We start from the raw sequence: 20,843 nt of genomic DNA, 5'->3' as shown, positions 1-20,843 counted from the left end.
TAATAAAATAATACTGTGGGTATAAATCCTATCTTTTAAGTTAGATCAAACTGCACACGGTGTCCTAATTTGATTGAAATCGGTTAAGCAGTTTAGGAGTCCATAGCGGACCAACAAGGTGATACGTAATTTATATATATTAAGATTTGAAATTTTACTAATTTAATGTTATTTGTGTATGTTTAAAGTAGGTTTTGTAAGTTGATTCTGTTTTTATTATATGGTAGGAATGGTAGGGGTATATATGTACAGATAAATTTTAATTACCGAATAAAAAACGGTATGGACTTTTTAACCCATAACATGGCAGACTTAATTTTTTTTGAATATCAAAATAATATTCATAGCACTTAACCGTAATGACCCAAGGTGTCTAGAAAAAATACTTAAAAAAATTCATGAGGGTAGTATAAAAAAATCACATGTAGGTATTTTGTGGGATACATCGCCAAGTTATCTATGACTTGATTATATAATTATTTACTTATATTAAAATGAATATAAAAACTACGTTAATAATCAGTAGTTTGTACCATTTAGTTAATGATAAAGATAGAACTTCAATGAAACAAAAATATATACAAAATCAGATTTATTTGGAAATTTACATCATGGAAATTGAAAAAGCAGTTCTGGCCTTTGATGCATAGCTTGCATTGTCCTTTGCACCAAAATGTTGGGAAATTATAGAACCCATCATATTTCAGGTCTGCAGTTGGCCTTTCTCTACAGGGTGTTTTTATCATTTTTTTTGGTGCTGGTGGTACAGAAAGACTAAAGATTTTAATAATTTGATTATTCTATCAATTATTTTGACACATCGTGTGCTCTGTCAGTATTGTTGGCAGAACGTTGTTTTGGTGGATTTAAAATGTTTAATATTTGTATTGGATTTTAGATGTTAGAATGCCTCTTTTTGAATCTCTCCCGAGTATTGAAAAATGTTGCTGTTTCTCTTTGAAAACTGGTTCAATTATATTCGCAGTATGTGGAGTAGTAAGTTTTTGATATATATATCACAAATCCTTAGTGCGTTTTCTTTACTAATACTATATTGGAATGTACGTGGATGTTGTAATAAAAGGAATATTTAATTAACACTATTTATTCTGAGATTAACAAGGACGAAATTTTGTGCATTAAGAATGGAAGGAAGTAAAGGTCCTCTCGTGACCTAATTTTATACTTAAAATTGGTTGCGTTCCAAAAATACATATTCTAACAAATATCCTTAAAGAAGTTCAGGTGAATTAAACCGACCTCAAATTCCTATCAATATTATCCAGGTATCCGTGGGAAAGTGACCTCCATAATAGATGAAATTTAAAGTTTTCCTTATGTTGAATGTTTCCTAATTAGAACATAGACGTCAAATTTACTTTTCCGATTAATTTGTGGAAACTTCCGAAATCTACCACATATGCTTGGTAGCATAGATCAGCATACTATATTTTATTTAATCCCAAATTTATCATACTAGACTGAACTAATCTAATATATAAAATTCTCGTGTCACAGTTATCGTTGCCATACTCCTCCGAAACGGCTTGACCGATTTTGATGAAATTTTTTGTGCTTATCCGGTATCTATGAGAATCGGCCAACATCTATTTTTCATCCCCCTAAATGTTAGGGGTAGTCCACCTCTAAATATATATATTTTTATTTTTAGATATTTTTTTCTGTTTTTATTTTTTTATGATACAACATTAAAAAATACATGCAACGCCTAATTTTCACCCCTCTACGAACATCCCCGATTTTTTATTATAAACGATATATATGGCAAAACGACGTCTGCCGGATCAGCTAGTAACTGATAACATTCTTTTTGGTGGCTTGATAAAATAACAGTATATAAACTATTAAAAAGTATTATTTACCATGCTTAGAATAGAAGTATCACATTTAATTTTTGAAATTGATAAACGTTGATTTCTTAGTACTTAAAACTAGAGTAGGTATTATTATTGTAAATATACACAATACATAAACTTACTGAGTATAAGTATTAAAGAAAAAAATTCACAATTATTAACATTAAAAAAATCAGCGTCTCTGCAACCTCTTTGGGTCTGGGTATCAGATTTCTGTATCTGTTTTATGATAATTTGTTAATCTAATACTTAGGTTTAAAGAACTTTATTACTCCTAAGAACTTTTAGTTCGCTTACAATGAGATACAGTAGGTACTTAATTCTAAAATTATATAATATTAGTCTCTCTAGGGCGTTGGAAACATTACTGATTGCAAATAATCTTTTAGACCTCCTTTGAAAACATTCATATTTTCGCACAGTTTCAATTCTTCTGGTAAGTTGTTGAACAACTGTGCTCCTTCGAATAATATTGTTGTTTTTCCGTAATTAGTCCGCGGTGTTATAAGTTGAAGTTTATTTTTTTTCCTCAAGTGGTTTGTATTTGTTTTTTTATGTAATTTTATATTCGATTGGATGGAATTTGTTATAATTTTCTTTACTAGGATGCATGTGTAGTATATATATCGCGTGTCACAGGAGGCTGACTTAAGTAAGTCAGCCTCCTGTGACACGCCGTCGACTGTTTGGATCTAATACAAGCCGATTTCTTCACTATGTTTTCCTTCACCGTTCGAGCGAATGTTAATAATATAAATAAAATGTATAAAACGTGTGCGCCTGAATGTTGAAAAGTTGTATTAGATTTTTTAATTTGAATTATTCTAATGATATTCGTATATTCTGTAAACTTAATTATAAAGTATTTTTCAGTTATCTGCCCTAAATATGATTGATTTGCTAGTGCCTTGCTCTGGCGAAAAATTATATATGAAATTCTTCAAATTTACATGGGCGGTGTCGGGATTGATGATTTTTGGTGCCAGCATTATGTTTCTCATTGGAATATGTTGCCATGTATGTAGGTTAAATATATTAATATAAAATATTAAAAAAACCCTTTTAGAGCGTTAATATATAAAGCGAAATTAAATTATTGCAGCATTGTAGTATAAAGTAGTTGTGTATATAGATTTAACATGTGATATATTTAAAAATTTCTTTCATTTTTGTTAATACATTTATAAAAAAATTTCAGAGAAAAAGGATTACGGCAACTGTATTTCTGTCCACCACAGCTATTTTTATCATAGTGTCTACAGCTATGGGTATAATGGGCGCTGTGGAGTATAATCTCAATAACAATTGTATTGAGCCTCACCATGTAATCGCATGGTTTCTGAATATACCATGTAGGTATTTTAAATTTATAAAAATATTACCTTTTTAAAGTCTTGTGCGACATTATGTCTGGAACATCGTAAAAAATATATAACTTTTAATCTTGTCTCTTTGAATGTTTTTAATTAATATTGCGTCCTTCAAATAACACCAAAAAACATCACCTTGATGGCTGGAAATCTTCCACAGTCCGTTTCACAAGGCATTTTCTTTTGCGAACTAGCGAACTGTGGAATCGCCTCCCGGTGCGATCTTCCCTCAGAGATACGACCTCCAACTGTTCAAAATTCGAGTGTACACTTCCCTCAAAGGCCGGCAACGCACCCACTAAAAACAGGTGTCTATAGGCTTTGATGACTGCCCTTTTTGGGCGTCCCGCAGGCTCGTTTGCCCCCCTATTGCGAGGGCGGCACTGAAAATTTCGGAAATCAAGGAAGTGACACAACATTACTATTTAAAAATGTATTTATTGCTTTTCGAAGTATTCTCCGCAAAATTTGACACATTTTTCATACGATGGAACCAATCATTGAAGCAACCATTCCATTCGGAAGTTGGGGTCTCCAAAATTGTGGTTTTGGATGGGGCTTCATCACCAAATGCAGAAATAATCCGGTCAACACATTGTTTTTGTGATAAACCACTTCGAAAGTCATAATAAATCATCGCTCTTGAATTTTCTCGAGTTAATTCCATTTTCTCAACGACTAAAAAAGTTTGACAAAACTTTGTGAAAAGACCGAGAATCTTTTTAAAAAAAAAAATGGTATTCGGTTTAAAAAAAAGGAGTTTTCAATTAAAAAGATTTAATGACATATGATAGGAACAGTGGTAAAAGTATTCCATTCCCGATACTTTTAGTGCAGCCTATGTATATTAAAAAAACATAAATGAATCGAATTTAATAAAGTCTCACCATATTTCATTAAAGAAAAACAATTTAAATGCACTGTTTTAACTAAACTACCTGTCTCTTTTCATTACAGTTCAAACACAGATTGACAGAAAGAGACGACACAAATCTCTTTGAAACTTTCATTTGGTGTTAACATTCGATTACTCTTACTTAATCCTTACGAGTTTTATCACAAAACCTGTAGACCTCTGTTAAATTTTGACCGGCTTAATCTTTTATTTTGATACAGTTATTTGTTTCAGATGGAATCTTTACTATGCTCGTGGTGAGAAGCTACAGAGATAGCATGGAAGATTAAATCCTCAGAATTCACTTGTGTAACATGCATTAAGATGTGAACATTTCAAAAATGCATTTGGTAATAGATAGTAGACTCAAGGTCTCAAATGTCTCATGTAGATCCTAAAAAACCTGTATACCAATTTGAGGGATACTATGAAGAAATCAAATACACTTAAAGTTCATTTAGTTATGACAAATTTATTAAATATAAATTAAAAAATATTGCATTATTAAAGTTTTATAATTTGATTTTTCATAGACTTAAGTTAATTAGAGAGAGAAAGCCTAGGTGATCCTAAGTTAAAGAATTTGATAAAGAAAATGCCTAGGTTTATATTTAAATTACAAATTCTTAACATAATAAACTAAATGGGCTGTCGTCTTAAATTTAGTGTTCAATACAGATCTTGGTAATGCCTGGTTGGGAAATGATAATTAAGGGATCCCGTGGATTCGGTCAAAGAGCCCGCCCCATCATTAAGCCAGGGTCCTCACATCAGCATAAATGTCACTCTGAGAGGTTTTAATTATTGCATCGGGCCCGACCCACCGCCGACTTGATCATAAAAGGGTTACATTTGAATTATACAAGGCCCCCTAATCTCACGCTTAATGCTATGTCGAAGCCTGTTTTAATTACCGCTTGCGACTAAATTGTATTCGGTGTTTGCGAATATATTAGTAATCCTTCTAAACCCTACCAAGCTATGTTGATTTTATCGAGATGTATATAATGTATGCAAGTATTTATGAAAACGTACACTTTATACTAAAAAAAATAACTGTGTGTTGAAAGCTTCAAAAAAGATCGCATTTCAATCTTATGATATATTTTTTTCTACTAAAGTTTAACCATTGAAAATCTTACTATTGTAATCTTGCATAATTCATTTTAAATATTTGAGATTTAAATAAAAATGAAATTTTTAGTTGAACCTAAATAGATTCATCGGACAAGACGTTCATCTGATCATAAGTAATACCGCCGCCCATGGTGATACGGATAGGTATATATATTATATGGAATTTTATATTCTGCTTCGACAACCAATGAGGAATATTTGATTACCTTTAATTTTTTTTACTTGTGTCCTTTTTATATTAAAATTAGTTTACCAAAACGTATAAAATCCCGACTTTTTTCATATAAGGCTCCAAATCCTGAACTTATTATATAACTTTTAAATTATAAACAACATAAAAATACACAGAATAATGAAAATCTTTTAATCCAAAAATTTCATATATAGACCCTCATAAATCCAAATTAAGGTCAAAATACCAGAGACATATAAGGAATTTTCTTAGAAATAACCGTCACGTTTTCCCGACGGGGACGTAAAAGAAAAGTGTATAAAAGCAAAAAGAAAGTTACGGAAAAGCATTTTCTCCTGAGGCATCGCTTTTATTACCGAGAGCACGTGATGGGAACGACGATCTCAAAGGTATATAAGGGTTTTTATATAGAGTTCTATGTTTTGTTAAACAAGGTTTTTTGTTTAAGGAAAATAGGAAGAAAATAAATTAGTTGGTTTAAAGAATAGTAGTAATGAACTACTAGGCCAACACCCTAGTGGCTTCAGCGTGCGACTCATCCCTGAGGTGTTAGGTTCAATCCCCGGCTGTGTACCAACAGATTTTCTCTTTAAGCTTTCAAAAATAATTTGTATCGAAAACATTTTGATGAATATGATTCAATAAAATATTAGTAAAATTCAACTAAGATAAGGCAAAGATTTGTAAAAAATTAAGTCCTTTGAAACAGTCAAATGAAGCATTGCAGGCTAGCCTAGGATAGAGCAGAATGGGCTAGAGGCAGGCAGGCGGACAATAAAACTGGTTGCTAAAAAAGAAAAATAGTTGTGTCTAATTATTTATTATTATTTTGTAAGATCAGAGAATGATGGCTGTATTTATTTTATTTAATAATTAAAAGATATGGTCAAAAATCTCGCAATTGTAAATTCTAGCAGATTATATAAAAATACGTTGTTTTTTTCACTGATAATGCAAAAGCGGTACATAAATAATGATTCAGGTTCAAATTTATTTTCTTCTTTGGTTTTGTTATCTTCACACAACGATACCGACGGCTATTTGCCGTCGGTCGCAATCATAACGCTATACCAGAGTTTCATCTAAATTTATTTTACTGGAGATACGTTTCATCCGTAGTCTGGACTATATAGTACCTACAAATCCGCTTTAATATAAGGTACTTTTTATTTGGCAAATTGTGTATTTATTGAATATATTTAGTACATATTTTAATTGTGATAGTGTGTTTGATGTGTTTGGTGTGTGTTAAATGTTGACATACAAAATTGCCAATTTTATTTATTATAATCAGACTTCCTACTCAAATCTACGTTATTTTACATGGCATAATATAAAACTTACACGTATTTGATTGCAGCTCGTAAAATGCATACAAAAACAGCATTTACAAACCTGAAAATGCAGTTATACAAAATGTTCACCGTAAATAATCGATAAAATGTGATATCAATAAAAACTTTCAAGTGTATTCTTAAAAGTATCTTGTGTAGGTATTTTAAAAAATTCGACTAACAATATTATTATCATTTTTACGGCGTGCATAAATTATTAAAGGTTTAATTGACGTCTGCAGCCTTATTTTATTCGCAGTTAAGAAAGGTATGATTGGATTAATATTGTTTTAATGGAAATTAAATTTTAAATATATGTCGAAATACAGGAATGTACACTTAGGTGATGTATTTTTAATCTAATCTCAATCAGTTGAAACGTTTTCATTATCCTTGATTGTGACTTGAGATTTTTAAATCTTAGATGCTCTTCCCAAGCATTCGAAGTAATCAATTTCAAGTATAGTTCATATTGTTTTACATAGCATAGAAAATCTTTAAAAAAAGATAGGTTTTCAAACTATTATATCATATATCATCATCAATAGCTATACAGCCCGTTGTGGGCCTTAGCTCCAGTATATTTCGCCATCGGAATCTATTTAGTGCTTCTTGCGTCCAACTTCGAACCCCTACTGTTTCGAGGTCCTTGACAACTCTATCCCACTAATGCAGCCTCAGTCTACGGTCTACCGGATTTAAAACTATTATATACCTTAGTTTAATTTTTATTATAGGTGTACCAATGATATAGATGGAAGTTAAAATATAAGATATATATAAGCTAGATATATAAGTATATAAGAAAGTTTTTGTTTTTCAAAAAGGATTTAAATTTATTTTAATACCCAGAATAAGATCCTAATACTCGTATAAAACCGCTTGTAGATAATAAAGAAAACTTAGGTATTTTTATCTAAGGTTAAACTCCCATGCCATAACCACAATTAAAAACACCTGCAGTCCCCCATTGATATTGTATAATAGAAGCATTACCTTCAACATGGTGACAGTGGATGTTAAATAAATATCCTAATGCATAATTATATTAATTACAACGTGTAGACCCAATATGTAATCCAATAATTTTAAGTTTTGATTTCGTAGTCACTCAAAGTACTATGTACAAATAATATTTTTATATTAAATAAAATATGTGTTCTTTTCTGAGTGTAACAAAACACAATGTATTTTGATATTAATATATATAAAATCCACAGATTTTTTATCCTACTATTGCTACATTATGGTAATTAGATTTGGATTTTTAGTTCATATAGGTATCTTTATAACATATAATGTATACACTAACCGACGTAAATTCTTGAGAACTAGTGGTAATAGAAATTCCAACAGAATTGCGCATTCACTTACGTAAGTATAAAATAATTACAGTTCCCTACAAAGGGACCCAATGTAATTAAAATAAAATTAGCAGCGCCATCTCTGCAATTACCTTAAAAGGAAATTAAGTTTGCGACGAGCATGCGCGAATCTAAAATGGCTGACGATCAATAAATGTTGCCACCCCATTCTCCCTGACCGTAAGGGGGAAAATTATTTAAGCTAAAATATTCTGTATTCCAAACACATAAGTGTGATTTTAGAGTAAAAGTATCCATTTGTGCCTACATCTATTGTTTGCTCCTATCTTGGTTAGGTATGCGTACGTAGTTATACAGTTGAGTGGCTAAAGCTTTTACGCGTTTCATATCTTGCGAGGACTAAGATTAGATTATGAATTCTTATCGAAATAATTGGGTTTTGCGTTTAGTTATTTTTGTTAGAGATGGATATGAATATTAAATAATAAAAACATATTGACCGGTTTCCCTTGTGGGAATCTCGACGCTCTGAGTAGGTACCTACGACAATGGACGACACTTTTTAACAGCAGTTGAACAACGACTTATTTTTGTTCGAAATTTAAACATCGCATGGTAGCATGCCCCAAACATCGACATCATAGGATGAGATAATAGTATCTAATATATAAAATTCTCGTGTCACAATGTTCGTTCCCATAATCCTCCGATACGGCTCGAACGATTCTAAAGAAATTTTTTATGCATATTGAGTAAGTCTGAGGATCGGCTACTATCTATCTTTCAAACCCCTGAATGTTAAGGATGGTCCACGCCTAAATTTTTATTTTTATTTTGAAGATAAAAATTTTTTTTTTTTGTATGATACAACATAGATACAAATTACATACAACTCTTAATTTTCAACCCTTATTAACCCCTATTTTTATTGTAGCAGATAGTTATTTTTATTGAACTAAGTGTTTCCTAAAAATAATATACCAAAACAACCTTTGCCGGGTCAGCTAGTAAGAATATAAATTGAAATCGATGCAAATTCCTTAGACAAAGCAATACAAAAGTTGAAGCGCCGTTGAATTATGTATTATTATTTAAAATTAAAAAAAAATATTAAAAAAAATTGTTTATGCACATTAAGAGTTAATTTTAGTAAAATAATAATTATATAATTTTGTTAACTTATTTACGCCTTTCCTAATTTTCCCTGTAGTATTTTGCTTTCCCCGCTAGCATTGCTTGAAGACATCGATGGTTACCGATACGCCTGCTCACTGCTTATCAATGACGTTAGCAAATAAGTTGTACTCTTAATAATAATTTATTACCTTTCGATTACAAAGATCCATTCTGATTAGTAAATACAACTGAAATACTACTTTTAATACCTTCAGAACAAACGTTTACATTTAATGCAAAGAAGTATAAAAATCTGTGGCATATCATTAATTTGGTTTGATAAAACACATAAATATGTGTCAAAAAAAAAATAACTCGATCTGAATTAGTGTTAAGACAAATAAATTATATTTAAAAATAAGAACAAAAATTAGCCTTCTATTTCTCTATCTCCATTTTTGAAATTATTTAAAAATGTAACCGCGATTTCTTTATAGGTAAGTTCGTTCCTAATAGGTAGACATGGCATGAAATTAAACTCGACATATTATCAAAAAAATGATAACATGCCGAGGGTGGTAGTATTAGCAGAGCATTCCTTCTGCATTTTAAATAATAGCCTATATTAAACCTATAATTAAGTAAATATAATTTTTCAGTCCTGGTAACAACTCAAAACTACAAGTTATAATTCAAAAAAGATATAGCGAAAGATTAAATTTTAATTCATGATTGGATACACAAACATGAATGTATACTTTAATAGTAAATTAAGAGAGGAACACATTATTTCCCAATTTCATATTATCGAAGTTAAAATTTGCTTAATATACAGATAGATTTACTTCGATTGAAAATAATAATTGCGATTTGATTGGAGAATTTCATAATCAAAAATATACCTACAGGCTTAGGTGTAGACGTTGACAAAAGAGCTCCTCCAATAGTCTATCTATCTCTAGTATTTCACATTCTCGTTTCAATTCACAATGGCAAATTTTACATTAAGTACATTTATGAGTAAGGTTTAATAGTTAGGTTCCTATCAATCAAAATATTCAATTGACTTTATCGCTAGGGTTTACTTTAGTAGCTTCAGGGTTTAAACTCAAAAATATATTGATTAAAGTACAATAACCGTATACTTTCACATTAAAGTAAATCATTATAAACTATGTCCCTATTATTTAATATTTCATTATTCATTATTAGTATGCAGCAGATTAGTAAATATAACCAAATTATTTTTGTGTAAAGCGCCATCTTGTGTATAAGAATGAAAACTTAGCATGGCAAAATAGCGCCATCTATTATATCTTATCTGTACTTCTAAGGATTTTGTAGGTGTTCGTAACACTGACATCTATGAAAAAACTACATGACCACAATAAGATGCAGAAGATTTTTAACTACACTATTGAAGTAAATTATAATTAATTAAAAGTTATGGTAGATGGCACGGCACTAATTGCGACTAACTAAAGACAGTGGTTTTTTTATATTTTTTTTGGGTTCATTAAATTGTTATCATATTGTCAATTAAATGATGCTGCAAATATCTATACAATTCATTTGATACCCAATTATACAATTTTATTATGCACTAAGTAATTATGTAATGTTGTGAAAATACGAAATCATTATTTATAGATATGAAAACAGCATGCGAATGGATGTTTTAGTAATTTGTTACGCTTGCTAAATACTTAGCTTGTTACTTGTACTATGTAAAATATAAATTATTGATAATTAGCTTACCACACATCCACTAAACCGAAAAAAACTCATTCATAAAACTAAAAAGCTATTCTAAAAATTTCATTCATAAAAAATTGAAAACATAAATTATTCACAAACTTGACAGTTCCAAGATTGTATTATCTGTATTGGCATTGGTTGATTTCGGCGCCATTTGTAAAGGGCCGTGCTTAAGCTCCGCCTACTCCGCCTTCTGTTCTGCCATCTTTGAATCGAAGCTACTTCATTGGTTTGGGGTGTCAAGATAATCCTACTAAATTATGCATGGATTCTCAATACGTTGTATGGAACGGTCCCTTTTGTTTGACAAAAAATATTTTGATAGGTAGTTCAATGGCGTCAAGGAATTCAATTATTTGGTATTAAGTGGGAGATCGTAGGCATAGTGATATGGAAATTATAAGGACATCGTTATTTGCCAAATTAAAATGTTACAAAATTAAGGTTATAATTATAAAACAAAATGACATAAGTATGTTGTAATTAATTTAATTTATAATTCTCTCTTCGTAAGTACCGTATATGTATGTTTAATTTTATCTCGTTAATGTTTAGTTTAAATATACCTAGTATTTTTTCCATTATTAATATATTTTTTTTAATTAAGGTTAAGAGAAATATTAAAAATTAAAATATAACTAGACCTTTGACCTATATCATTATTAATTTAAATTCAATACAAAACACCTATTAATCTTTATAGAACGATGTAGCATTTATACAAAAAAAAGTTGAGACATTTACGAAACTTAAGAAGGAAAAAATCAATCAAAAATATTAAATAAATTTTACTAAGTAATACCTAATTCGGGTGTGTTGTTTGATGGTGTGAAAGTGCGCCGTACGCGATGTGTGACGTGTATGTTGTGCTCATGGTGCAATATTTTCAGCGGTACCTATGGATATTCGATTTAAATGCACCTTGATTTTCCCATATCGTTTTTTTTGTATGCTATATTTTCTTTAAGTTAATACCCGAAGCCGTTCTTTTGATAGCTAATTCGGTAATATAGAATAACTTGGAATGAATTTGAAATCACGTTGTACTGAATTGGTAAAGGGGCCTGACCGGTGTAAACCAGTTGATTAATTCGTTATATTTTAAACTAAATTATTACGTAATAGATATTAAACTAAATATTATTTATCTTTACATTTATCCTGACATTCAACAAAGGTTAATTATAAACAATAAAATATTAAATTACATTAAAATAACTTCTTGTACTATATTATTATAGACCATACTAGGTAATTTGCATAGTCATTTTAACTCAAGTCTAGACTGTAATCATAGGTAAAGGCATAAACGCAACAGTAATTATATGACCGCACTTCCTTGCTGTAATCGATGAGTTTAAGGGGAAATCTCAAAAAATAGTTATCATCAACATAAATATTGATTGCTGATGAGAATTAGGATTCAATAATTAATAAGTTATAAATTAGAAAATTATGCTAACATAATCCGTATATACGCGCTGTTAATTTTTTTATCGATATCTCAAGTATACACTATACAAATAACCTTTCATTGTAATTTTTTAATAGTAATTATTGAATAGCCAAATCTCCATACAAATTAATGGTTTACATGGTTTTTTAGTGAATTTATATTTGTGTGAGTAACCGGAAGTTATATCCCGGAAAAAAGGAATCCAAAAATCGATCCGACTAAGACTAGCACTTTCAATAAACGGTGGTGTATCCTACTCCAAGCACTGGATCCGTAATTAGTAAAAAATCGGTTAAATGTGTGCATGTGTGACAGCGGTTCGAAATCCAACTACGTATGCACCATTACGCCGGAACCATTTCCGGTTGATGTGTCAAAATTGACAATTGTCATCCTTCTTTGACTGATACATATTTAGCGCAAACAATTATTTTGAGTTACACAAAAAAGATTTTATTAGGCTATTTTGTTGTTATTGAATTTACTTCTAAAATAAATATGAATGTCTTATGAATATAATATATATATATCTTAGAAAAGTAACGATGTATATTTGCATGAAAAACTAAAGGACCGAAAGACATATTTAAAATTAAACTTAATAGTTCATCCATGCAGCAGTGATACGCATAGATACATAGAAACAGTGCAACTTACTCACTTTAGAAAAACTACTATATAAAAAAACGGTTAGTATATTTATATGTAACTAACAGACTGGCCAAGCGTTGCTGAGGCTATGGTTTTTGTTATATTACATAGTAGTAAACTATTCAAGGGAAATGGTAGGAGATCATCAGTCTTGGAGACCACCATGCTTTTTTGGTGGTTATACCATTAAATTGTAGCTTTTGTGAAACATTGGTACTTTCAACACAGCACCATCTGATAGAATTATGACTATAAAATAATAAACAAATATTTTGCAATTATATAATATTGCGGGCATAGATTAAGATGTAAGCTATCCTGCAATCTTTTAAGTTAGATCGAACTGCAATCGGTGTGCAAATTTGATTGAAATCGGTAATTCAGTAGTTTAGGAGTCCATAGTGGACAAACAACGTGACTATTTAAATATATATTAAGATAATTATTTATTAATATAAGTACTAATAAATGAAAAAGAAAAAAAGATAATCATCATTACTTCCCTATTTTTTTGGAATAATTTTAAACAATAGCGTTTTAACCAAGGTTTCACTTAAGAGCTACTATGGACACAACTTTTAATTGTTTATGTGTCATGTGTAAATAGTTTACCAGTTGTGAAGGCGTCAAAAGTAGTCCGAAATGACGCAATTCCAGTTCCTTTAAGCCGGAATTACATTATGAAATTTAGGTAGGTATTAGTGGTATGTCAGTAGTTTCGATATATGCGAAAGTAATTCCGTAAAATAATTAGTGTTGTGAAATCCACAGTATTGCAGTAACCATGGCCCCATCAGCATCAAAGCTATATTTTTCTATATTAAATGTAGCTAAAGAGATGCTTATCAATTATCTTAAAAAAAGACTATTAAGAAAAAAGACGTTGGTGGATTCGAGGATGTTAACAAGAAAGCATTTGAGTGCAATGAAGTTAGTCTCTGAATTAGCAGATGAAGATCCTGAGAGCTATAACGTTTGTGTGCGTTTTTTAGCAACAGGAAGTAGTTTTAAGTCTTTATCATAAGAATTTAGTGGTATTAGGCATCCCGTAGTGGTAGTGGTGTCATTTGCATTCATGAAATTATTGCATGCATTACGAAAATATTAAATTACACGTGAAACTGTTGGTAAAACTAATGTCACGAAATTAATTTCATGCCACTTATTTCGTAGTGTATTTCCGGCTTTATGAATCTTTTCTAGATCAAATATGTCCTTTAACAAAAGATACGAAAGTAAAAACCTCAATAAAACGCAACAAAACTAGTTACCACGTAAAACCATTACAAATTCCATTTAAAAACGATTTAATGCCATGTTTTATTTAATCAAGGGGACTCGTAAAGCTTACATCGGTAATTACAATCTCGTAGTGAGTGTAAATTTGTATTTGTACGATGTTATTTTACAAAAATCACCATTTACTGGTGAAACGGTGGTTCTAATCAATATCCAATCAGCGGCGCGCCATAAACTTAACTAAGCGGGAAATTAACTTGGCCCTCTGTCTGCTATTACTGTACCCTATATACATATATTGTATGTATGTTCTAGACTAGCCTTGTTCTCTTTTATGTATACTATATGTGTTTTAAGGAATATTTTTACAGAAAACCAAATTAGCCTGGCACACTTTACGCTTGATAGTATACGTATATATCTATAAAAAAAAACTCATATTTAGGCCATACAAATGAGAACTTGGAGAAACTGATCGTTGACACAGAACCAAAAAGGTGGACCAATCAAATGAAATACTGATCATCCTCAAAACTAGCGTACCTACTATCATAAGAGAGGCGCTGGACAGAAATAAGACATAGATTGTCTTCAGACGATTCCTTGCTGACCACATGAGCTACCGACTGAAGAGAGGGATTATGAAAAATATGTACTGTCAACTAACCTATTAATTACATGTTTCACAACTTACTTAGCAATGAAATATTGCTCTTAATAAACGTTATTAAAGAATAAATTATGTCAAACAATTATTTAACTGAATTCGATTATTATATTTAAAAATTATGTTAATATTATTTAAATCCTAGTCTCTTAATCTTATCAAGCCATGTGTTAAAAAGTTTTGATGATTTTCTTTAGTTTTTTTTTGTTTTGTTTGTTGTCGTTTGTAACGTAACAAACGTTTCAGGAGGCAAACGGGCAGGAGGCTCATCTGATGTTAAGTGATACCGCCGCCCATGGACACTCAAATTGCCTTGGCTTGCAAGTGAGTTACGGCCTTTTAATAAATGGTACCTACGCTCTTTTCTTGAATGACCCTAAGTCGAATTGGTGCAGAAATACTTCAGTTAGTTGCATCAAGTAACTGTATTCTTATATTTTTGCCTCTATAATAATAATGACGTTGAGGTTTTAGTTGTCTAAACAATTTGAAATTATACTATGTGTCTCACGAACGCACAACGGACCAAATTGGCATCTAATTGCGGAAACTGAGTCCACACTCCACTATTAGGTTTCTCAATCAATAAGATTATCTAGTACTTAAGGTTCTTATATGAATAAAAAAATGACAATCAACAAAACAAAAAAAATCTTTGAAATAAAAATGCTTAGTTAATTTTAATATAAGCTATTTCGCGTCTCATAATAAGAATCGTTATTGAAATAAATGAACTTGGCTATAGCTATTATAGTAGTCTTTCATTATGTACAAAGAGTCTAAAGAAAAGGCCGTAGATACCTTCGCCGCCGCTTAGAACTAGTGCTGTTCATACTTTTACTCCAACTAGGCCATGATTCAAACATGCATACAAACAAGGTACTAAATAATCAATACAAACAACAATCATAAATCATTTATATCCGTCTATCACGATTCGCTAAATGAATAATATCAACCATAAAGTCATATAACGTAGTTTAACCCACGTGCATCGAACCTATTCATTCCGCAATCACACGACCTTAGGGCACTGGACATAAGGTTCAAAATTTAAATTTGCTTCTTAAAAGCGATAGTTTATGATGTTTTATATATCTCGACATAAAGACACCCAAGTTGTAGATGAGAAATCTTACGCAACATTGAAGTCGTAAAGCGACTCTGGGGGTCAATTCTAATAACGTTTTGTAGATATTACTCTGCATATCAATGTATTGTGAATAGGTAAGAGTTTAAGTTTTAAAAGAGTACCGAGAGTTTTTTACGCCGGCTTTTTCTCTCGGCCTACACCCTCTGTCTTCTTTGCCGATGAGTAAGGATGCCTACAAATTCAAATTTAATGACGTGTAATAATTAGTGTTGCCCAAATGCAAGACCAAGACGAGACTTAGGCCAGTCTTGGTATTGTCTTGCGTCAATACACCTGGTCTTGGTCTTGGTATTGGTATTGCGCTCTCAGTCTTGGTCTTGGTCTTGATCTTGCTGCAAGAGTCTCGCAAGTCTCGCGAGACTTGCAAATACCTATTAGCCTATTGCTATTTGTGGGGGTTTGCGGGCTATCCTGGAGCATTCACCAATGTACAATGTTCATCAACCAATAATAGCAGCCAGGCTACAGGCAGTGTGTTGAGATTAGCAGATTTCATTACAGTGTGCGTAGGTACATTTTGTAGGCAATTTGTCGTACTCGTGACTGGCGCGCTTTGCTACGTAGGTACTGTCGTTAAAGTATGTGTAAGTAAGAAACGATGTAGGTACCTACTACAACAAAATTGTATTCCTTAGAAAAATAATCGTCGTACCTACACGACGATTATTTTTATTTATTTAGTAAATCATCGCTGAAGACAATAGTCGCTACTAGAGTAGTTACGATAGAAGTTGATAAACCGACACTGCAAATCTCGATTTTTGGAAGTGTGTGATTTTAAAACAAAATGCGTAAAGCAATATGACGTCGCTCATATTTGGAGCTTTTCCACGTTTCAAGTTTGTTAAAATCACCCACTTCCAATTTTGCAGTGCAATGTCCTTTAAAAAGGTATAATAGGTAATAATAATATAAACTAGGTATATTTTTATTACTTACAACAATTGTTATAAAATCTACCTATCCTTACGACTACATTCTTCCTTGCGAGGACAACATAATCTATTTGCGTCCGTTCTGAGCACCCGGTAACTTATTTTATTCTTTAGAACATGGACAGTGGCGGCGACCTTTGACATGAAAGCGACGGTGACAAAACACAACGTTTATTCACTTTTTAATAACTAGGTATCCACGATAGAATATTTTTTCTACTTATTTCCTAAGTACTCAGTCTAAATATCTTTTTCATAATTTTTGTTTTTCAATAATTTGTTGTGTGTAATTGAATGGTAAACTCTAAATCTTACTAGAGAGCTTTTTTAAAATAAACTTATTGAAAGCACTGACATGGCATATACACTTTTCAATCTTGCTGCTCACATTTTAGTACCTAGGTATCACTCACTATCTATCATTTACCGATATTAACAATGATTATTTCGAAATCAAAATATTCGCAATTCAATATTTGCAATACCTACTTAGTTATTAATTATCATCTCGACCGACAGCTTTTAACGCTGTAGTGTTCGAATTCAAGCCAGTGTGAGAATGTATTTAAATAAAAGAAACTCAGAGCATTCAATGTATACCTACCTACTGCTGGGACATGTTCAAGGTCATTTAATTTTATACTCCTGTACCAACCCTACCAAAATAGGTAAAAATTTGTGTGCCTCTGTCCGTACTCTTTGTCGGCGAATGCGGCGCTCAAACAGTGTCAAATGCTGTGATACACTTGTTGCAAACCGCGGCGTCTTTGTCGGTAAATTATCAAATAAGTAGGTATATAATACACCGACCGACCAACAGTTTATTCGCAGAACGTCACATTTCCCCAATCAACTTTGAACCTTAATTCTTTAGCGATAAACTTGAAAATCTGTTGAAGAAATTTGATAGATTGTAGTAGCTTGATGTGCTGGCGTCTGTACCATAATATTGGCTGCCGTAGAAACTGTTACTAGACCTACTCGACTCGCTGTTACTTTTAAATTTTGCTAAATAGAAGAATAATATAAACTTTGAAACATAAGTTTCACACCTACATGATGTTTATATAATTTTGTTAGCTATAATTTTAAGCACATACCAACCTACGAGTACTAACGTTAGATCTGCACATTAGACATAAACAAGCATTAACATATTATTATAGGTAGATACCTACAAGGTATGAACTTTGCTAGAAAGTTATTCTAGGTAAATTTTATCACATGGGATGGTGGGAACAGATTTGTGAGTATTAACACGCTACCTACTTAATAAATTGTTGAAATATAATAAGTACTTACCTACCTAATCAATACAATACGTTTCAGGGTGCCTTCAGACGAGCGGCACGTTGCCAACTGCAAATACAACTGCAGCCCTTAGTTTAGTGTTATGATATGTGATACCTACGGTTTTGATACTGGGGAACGTTTCTCAAAATCGGGATTGAAACCAAATACCTACTTATTAACGCCCAAATCTCAGTTTGTCTTAACTGCAAGACGCAAGAGTCTTGCAGGCTTAAGTATTGTCTTGCTCAAGTCTTGCGGGGTTCAGTCTTGGTATTGGTCTTGCTATAATAAGGCGGTCTTGGTATTGGTCTTGGTCTTGCAAAAACGCAAGAACAAGACAAGACTGCAAGACCAAGACCGATTTTGGGCAACACTAGTAATAATTGATACATTTATCTTATGTTCCATAATAATAAACATAAGGTCGATAAACTCTTTATTTATAAATGTAACCGTTAGGTATATAAAACTAAGTATGTAATCGTCATAAATTCAAAGAAAAAATATAATTAGGTACTATTTAGATATACTAGATAGATAGATAGCTTAGAAATTTGATATCAGTTTAAAGGTTCTTAATTAAATTTTGTAATTGAAAAAGAGTTAGAGATATTCTTATTCTTTTTAATCGGGTAGCTCCACAAATATATTTGTGTTTACGCGCGTTTTATTGCTTAGGTAGAAAATGAGAGTTTGATTCAAAACCTAAAATATTTAATAACCTAATAATACTTGAACTTGATAGTATAAATTTAAAGGCTAGTATTATTTGGTAGTTAAAGCTAACAATCCAATTGGTATTTAGGAAACAACATATACACAAATAACGCACCAGCGATTTAACACAAACACGGCGCCCAAAGATGCCGCCATTGTTTCCATATTTGTTTCTCAAACACCATTTATCAATTATCACTTACCTGCGACACGCGAACACAACACTGCACAGATTTATAGTCGATTAACTATCATCACTTTTACTGGTTGTAAATTAATTACACTACGCGCGAGGTGGTGCGGCCGTTCGGAGCGGGTTCGTTCGGCGTTATGCGGCTGGCGGGCGGAGCTACGAGCACACTGTACGACCGCGTTCGAAATTCAAACTAGCAAGCGCGCGCCGATGAAACTCATCCCTCATCTCAAATTCGACTCGCTGTTAGATACCCCATGTGTCGAGTGCTTGTTTATAAGAACGTACATATCTTGCATGGCGTGACTGAACTCTTCTGAATCTATATTATTCTTTAAACGAAAATTCACCCACCAAAATGACAAACGCAACGATTTCGATACTTTAAAATATTTAAGTACTATTTACTTTTGAGCACTAATGTAATATTCATTATTCAAATACAGGAAATACGTGTATTCGTTGGTAGCATAAGTTGGTACATTTTAAAACTACCTCCATATAGCACAATAGTTTATATCTAATATATAAAATTCTCGTGTCACAGTTTTCGTTGCCATACTCCTCCGAAACGGCTCGACCGATTCTCATGAAATTTTGTGTGCTTATTGGGTATGTCTGAGAATCGGACAACATCTATTTTTCATCCCCCTAAATGTTAAGGGTAGTCCACCCCTAAATATATTTTTTTTTATTTTTAGATATTTTTTTCTGTTTTTATTTTTTTATGATACAGCATTAAAAAATACATACAATCCCTAACTTTCACCCCTCTACGATCAACCCCTATTTTTTATTATAAATGATATACATGGCAAAACGACGTTTGCCAGGTCAGCTAGTATATATATATAGCTTCAAAGCTCGACGTCAGAGTTCAGAGTTGTTCGATACAATTGTCTCATACTTCTGTATTATAAATGCTTGTTTATTATTATTATTTATGGTTCTGGTAGATGCTTAGCACTAAGCATAATATTTTTAAACATCGAATTTTATGTCTACAAAATAAGCTATTCTTAAAAAAATATATCTTCAGATATTACTACCATAACTTTGCAGCATAAATAACGTTTTCTCAAACACTGTATCTATGATATGAAAGATATCAGCAATAAACCAAGTCCCGCTCACAGTATCTATGCCGACAATAATTAGCAGCACTTGCGCCGTTAGCTGTAAAACTTACCCATCGTGGTCAAATTATTATAATCTTAATCAGATAACATACTCTGTAGAAAGCCGACAAGCCGACTGTGACTCCCTGTTCTATAGGCCTATAAACATAAAAAAAACATAGCAGCCAGTAATTCGGAAACACATACGTGAATATAATTAAAATACTTCGAAAATCAAATATTCATTTACTTATCTGTTAATTCTTCCAATTCTAAATTCAAAAACTGTCAAAAGTGTCAAAATTCAAAAACAGTTAGCTTAAGAGTGCATAGATGGTAAACGTGCCGTAGAGTTAATCTAAAATCAACATGACCCGCCATTTTTTTAAATATTTATTTCAATTGGCGTTTTCATT

General features: G+C 31.7%; 1 protein-coding gene and 1 long non-coding RNA gene across 2 annotated transcripts in view; one reads left to right on the top strand and one right to left on the bottom strand.

The window, feature by feature from the left end:
* Positions 1-19,432, bottom strand: part of LOC125049611 (homeobox protein abdominal-B-like) — an 83,293-nt gene extending 63,861 nt beyond the window's left edge. The window contains exon 1 of the mRNA XM_047648999.1: positions 19,320-19,432. The gene's annotated coding sequence lies outside the window, so the exon portion shown is untranslated. The remainder of the gene's footprint in view (positions 1-19,319) is intronic.
* LOC125049613 lies at positions 524-4,635 on the top strand. The gene is made up of 4 exons (XR_007117035.1): positions 524-996; positions 2,751-2,894; positions 3,076-3,229; positions 4,377-4,635. It is a non-coding gene; the product is annotated as an uncharacterized LOC125049613 (long non-coding RNA).
* Positions 19,433-20,843: the final 1,411 nt, after the last annotated feature.

This window comes from Pieris napi, chromosome 5, assembly GCF_905475465.1.
Source record: "Pieris napi chromosome 5, ilPieNapi1.2, whole genome shotgun sequence".
Lineage (NCBI taxonomy): Eukaryota > Metazoa > Arthropoda > Insecta > Lepidoptera > Pieridae > Pieris > Pieris napi.
The sequence above is the reverse complement of the archived record's forward strand: the minus strand, read 5'-3'. Positions and strand labels throughout refer to the sequence as shown.